Source organism: Triticum aestivum, chromosome 2D (genome assembly GCF_018294505.1).
Source record: "Triticum aestivum cultivar Chinese Spring chromosome 2D, IWGSC CS RefSeq v2.1, whole genome shotgun sequence".
Lineage (NCBI taxonomy): Eukaryota > Viridiplantae > Streptophyta > Magnoliopsida > Poales > Poaceae > Triticum > Triticum aestivum.
This window is the reverse complement of record NC_057799.1, coordinates 164,688,349-164,694,369: the sequence shown is the minus strand read 5'-3', so window position 1 is coordinate 164,694,369 and position 6,021 is coordinate 164,688,349.

Genomic DNA, 6,021 nt, shown 5'->3' with positions numbered 1-6,021 from the left:
CGGTGTGATGACTAGCTAGAGTCGAGGACGACTTCTTTTCAAGAGAGGGAGGATGATAAGGACATGAAAACCATTCAACCCTTAGAGTCGAGGACGACTCCTTTTCAAGAGGGGGAGGATGATGAGGACATCCCGGCCATGGATACCACACCAACAATCATCAACGGTCCAATCACAAGAAGTCACACAATGCAAATACATGATCAGGTGAACGCTAACTTAAGTTTATCATTTGACCTTGAAAACATGGTTGTGCCTTCACCTCCTTTGTTTTTGGTTGAACTCGGGTGCAATATCGAAGAAGGCCAAACACATTTCAGTCCGTCAAAAACAATGTTTTATGGCGAAGAAACAAAGTTAGGAGTTCATGAAGAAATGAGTTGTCTGCTGAAGAAACATTGTTCCGATTCTGACAAAACACTGTTTTGCACGAGTTTGATTTCCAAAGCTAGTTTGATTTCGCACCTATCTAGGGGGGTTGTCCCTATTATAAATAGGCTAGCTCTTCCCTTCGTGAGGGACTTTTGCCATTTCTATCAAAGACCAAAGACATAGGCTCCTCCTGAGATTGGAGAGCTCTTGTTATCCTTATTCTCGTGATTCCTTGAGAAATTGCTCCTAATTCGTGCTCCACGACTAGATCGTGTTGTGTGGATTAGAGTTCGTGGTTTCCCTTGCGGATTGCACCTATCCCGTGCTCCACGACTTGAGTGTGGTTGTGTGGGGTAGTATTGCGAGTTGTGGATCGGCGAATGTTCGGATTGCAAGCTTCGGTGAGCATCCTCCTCGTCGGGTCATGATCTCTTATTTTCCATTTTCCGGCTGCTTGCAGCTAGTTATCACCATCCATTTATCGATCCTACGCCGTGAAGATCGGACCTCCCCTTGTACTACCTCTTCTTCGAAGACGGGGTCACATCATCTGGTATCAGAGCAAGGTTTACACGGTAGGATATGTATATTTGTTGCTAGATCTATCCTTTTTAGTTTGGTTTTCCCCGTCCTAGAGTCCAAAGCCAAAATATCCACAAAAAATCCAACCCTTTGTTGTTGAGATCTAGTTGTTTGCTTTCCTCTTTGTGTTTGCACCAAGTTCTATCCAAAGTTGCTGCTGTTTTTCGTTGAGTCTTGTTGTTGGATCTATTGTGTTGCAAAAAAAGAGCAAAGAAAAAGAGAGAGAGAGAAAAAGAGTGGAAAAAGAGCAAAAAAAAGAGAGAAGAGAAAGTGTTGAGAAACTGTGCAATCATATTCAGTTTGGTGATAAATTTCAGAAGTTGAAGTGGCAAGTGTTGCAGCTCAAACGTGGTGCAAGGATCTACAAATTTTTCTTGTTCATTTGGTTTGCATCGATTGGATCTCAGCACTAGCCCTCCCTTTTTTTACCCCACCCAGATCCACCTAGAAACCGTCAGCTTCCTTCCTTTCATTCGCCCGTCCACTCCTGATTTGCTACTTCCGCACAGCCGCCAGGGAATCATTAGAATTTGGGTAAGCAAGAAGGTGAGTTGAGTGTTTTCCACACATATATATATTTTTTGTTTCGACCACTTGTTTTCGAGGACTAACATGGCACGCTCCAACTCGGGTGCACATGGAGGAAATATTATGGAAGATGAGTTCCCAAAGACTCGAGCTGCACTTGGTGATGTAATTGAAGAAAGTATAGCTGCAGCTTTGCAACAGATGTTTGGAGGACGTCTTCCTATTGCGGGCAATGGGGATCAACACCAACACAACCTCACTGCCTCACTGGTCACCAACAATCGCTGTTGTCGTGGCAACGAAGATCGCCACAATGGTCATGGGAGAGCTGCAGGTGGCCGTGTTCATGGTACCGATACGTCTCCAACGTATCTATAATTTTTTATTGTTCCATGCTATTATATTATATGTTTTGGATGTTTAATGGACTTTATTATACACTTTATTATTATTATTGGGACTAACCTACTAACCCAAGGCCCAGTGCAAATTGCTGTTTTTTTTTGCCTATTTCAGCGTTTCGTAGAAAAGGAATATCAAACGGAATCCAAACGGAATGAAACCTTCGGGAGAGTGATTTTTGGAACAAACATGATCCAGAGGACTTAGAGTAGACGTCAAGAAAGAAATGAGGAGGCCACGAGGCAGGGAGGCACTCCTGCCCCCCTGGGCGCGCCCCCACCCTCGTGGGCCCCTCACAGCTCCACCGACCTACTTCTTCCTCCTATATATACCCATATACCCCAAAAACGTCCAGGAGCACCACAAAACCATATTTCCACCTCCGCAACCTTCTGTACCCGTGAGAAACCATCTTGGAGCCTTTTCCGGTGCTCCGCCGGAGGGGGAATCGATCACGAAGGGCTTCTACATCAACACCATAGCCTCTCCGATGATGTGTGAGTAGTTTACCTCAGACCTTCGAGTCCATAGTTATTAGCTAGATGGCTTCTTCTCTCTCTTTGGATCTCAATACAAAGTTCTCCTCGATCTTCTTGGAGATCTATTCGATGTAACTCTTTTTGCGGTGTGTTTGTCGAGATCCGATGAATTGTGGGTTTATGATCAAGATTATCTATGAACAATATTTGAATCTCCTCTGAATTCTTTTATGTATGATTTGTTATCTTTGCAAGTCTCTTCGAATTATCGGTTTGGTTTGGCCTACTAGATTGATCTTTCTTGCAATGGGAGAAGTGCTTAGCTTTGGGTTCAATCTTGCGGTGTCCTTTCCCAATGAAAGTAGGCGCAGCAAGGCACGTATTGTATTGTTGCCATCGAGGATAAAAAGATGGGGTTTATATCATATTGCTTGAGTTTATCCCTCTACATAATCTTGCCTAATGCGTTACTCTATTCTTATGAACTTAATACTCTAGATGCATGCTGGATAGCGGTCGATGTGTGGAGTAATAGTAGTAGATGCAGAATCGTTTCGGTCTACTTGTCGCGGACGTGATGCCTATATACATGATCATGCCTAGATATTCTCATAACTATGCACTTTTCTATCAATTGCTCGACAGTAATTTGTTCACCCACCGTAATACTTATGCTATCTTGAGAGAAGCCACTAGTGAAACCTATGGCCCCCGGGTCTATTTTCCATCATATTAATCTCCCGTCAACTAGCTATTTCTGTCACCTTTTATTTTGCAATCTTTACTTTTAATCTTTATCATAAAAATACCAAAAATATTATCTTATCATCTCTATCAGATCTCACTTTTTCAAGTGGCCGTGAAGGGATTGACAACCCCTTTATTGTGTTGGTTGCAAGGTTCTTATTTGTTTTTGTAGGTACGAGGGACTTGCGTGTGGCCTCCAACTGGATTGATACCTTGGTTCTCAAAAACTGAGGGAAATACTTACGCTACTTTGCTGCATGACCCTTTCCTCTTCAAGGGAAAACCAACGCATTCTCAAGGGGTAGCAAGAAGGATTTCTGGCGCCGTTCCCGGGGAGTCTACGCACAAGTCAAGACAAACCAAGTACCCATCACAAACTCTTATCCCTCGCATTACATTATTTGCCATTTGCCTCTCGTTTTCCTCTCCCCCACTTCACCTTTGCCGTTTTATTCACCCTCTTTCTCCATTCGTCTCTCTTTGCTTGCTTCGTTTTGCCTGTTCGCCCTAATGTCCCTGCCTAAAAACGTTGATCCTTACCTTAAAAGTTTGGAAGAAATTGAAATCAACGTCAGAAGATTTATACTTTGCAATTTGAGCATAATAATTTCTTTAGAAACAAGCTTAAAGAAGAAGAAAAAGATTTATGGAGTACATGAATAAAGAGCTTGATGATATGTCTAAGGAGTTTTATGGCTTGAGATCTCAATTTGCTCATCTTGAAAAATTAATAGCCAAAATTTCGGATAAGCAGGCCACCTTAGTCAATAAGATGGCCGCTAAACCGGAAGATCTAGAAGGTAATAAGGATGAAGAGTGATTGATGTGTCTCCTATTAAATCTTTGTTTTGCAATATGAATCTTGATAATGATGGGACTGGAGATGAGTCAACTTTAGTTAAAAGGCGTCCCAATGATTCAGAGTTTTTAGATCTTGATGCAAAAATTGGTAAAAGTGGGATTGAAGAGGTCAAAACTTTACATAGCAATGAACCCACTATTTTGGATTTCAAGGAATTTAATTATGATAATTGTTCTTTAATAGATTGTATTTCCTTGTTGCAATCCGTGCTAAATTCTCCGCATGCTTATAGTCAAAATAAGGCTTTTACCAAACATATCGTTGATGCTTTAATGCAATCGTATGAAGAAAAGCTTGAATTAGAAGTTTCTATCCCTAGAAAACTTTATGATGAGTGGGTACCTACTATTAAAATTAAAATTAAAGATCATGAATGCTATGCTTTGTGTGATTTGGGTGCTAGTATTTCCACAATTCCAAAAACTTTGTGTGATGTGTTAGGTTTTCGTGAATTTGATGATTGTTCTTTAAACTTGCACCTTGCGGATTCCACCATTAAGAAAACTATGGGAATAATTAATGATGTTCTTATTGTTTCAAATAGGAATTATGTGCCCATAGATTTCATTGTTCTTGATATAGATTGCAATCCTTCATGTCCTATTATTCTTGGTAGACCTTTCCTTAGAACGATTGGTGCAATTATTGATATGAAAGAAGGGAATATTAGATTCCAATTTATGTTAAGGAAAGGCATGGAACACTTTCCTAGAAAGAAAATTAAATTACCTTATGAATCTATTATGAGAGCCACTTATGGATTGCATGCCAAAGATGATAATACCTAGATCTATCCTTGCCTTTATGCCTAGCTAGGGGCGTTAAACGACAGCGCTTGTTGGGAGGCAACCCAATTTTATTTTTGTTTCTTGCTTTTTGTTTATGTTTAGTAATAAATAATTCGTCTAGCCTCTGTTTAGATGTGTTTTCATGTTTTAATTAGTGTTTGTGCCAAGTAGAACCTTTGGGAAGACTTGGGTGAAGTCTTTTTGATCTCGCTGTAAAAAACAAAAACTTTAACGCTCACGAGATTAGCTACAAATCTTTACTGGAGAGTGCTATTTAGTTGATTCTTCTTGCAGATGATTAATACAAAAATTCCTCACGTCCAGAAATTTATTTCAGATTTTTTTGGAGTTCCACAAGTATATGTTTGATACAGATTACTACAGACTGTTCTGTTTTTGACAGATTCTGTTTTTCGTGTGTTGTTTGCTTATTTTGATGAATCTATGGCTAGTATCGGAGGTTCTGAACCATAGAGAAGTTGGAATACAGTAGGTTTAACACCAATATAAATAAAGAATGAGTTCATTACAGTACCTTAAGGTGGTGGTTTGTTTTCTTTCGCTAACGGAGCTCATGAGATTTTCTGTTAAGTTTTGTGTTGTGAAGTATTCAAGTTTTTGGGTAAAGATTTGATGGATTATGGAACAAGGAGTGGCAAGGGCCTAAGCTTGGGGATTCCTATGGCACCCCAAGGTAAAATCCAAGGACAACCAAAAACCTAAACTGGGGATGCCCCGGAAGGCATCCCCTCTTTTGTCTTCGTCCATCGGTAACTTTACTTGATGCTATATTTTTATTCACCACATGATATGTGTTTTGCTTGGAGCGTCTTGTATGATTTGAGTCTTTGGTTTTTAGTTCACCACAATCATCCTTGCTGTACACACCTTTTGGGAGAGACACACACTAATCGGAATTTATTAGAATACTCTATGTGCTTCACTTATATCTTTTGAGCTAAATAATTTTGCTCTAGTGCTTCACTTATATCTTTTAGAGCACGGTGGTGGTTTTATTTTATAGAAATTATTGATCTCTCATGCTTCACTTATATTATTTTTAGAGTCCTTTAGAACAGCATGGTAATTTTCTTTGGCTATAAAATTAGTCCTAATATGATAGGCATCCAAGATGGATATAATAAAAACTTTCATATAAGTGCATTGAATACTAAGAGAAGTTTGATACTTGATGATTGTTTTGAGATATGGAGATAGTGATATTAAAGTTGTGCTAGTTGAGTAGTTGTGAATTTGAGAA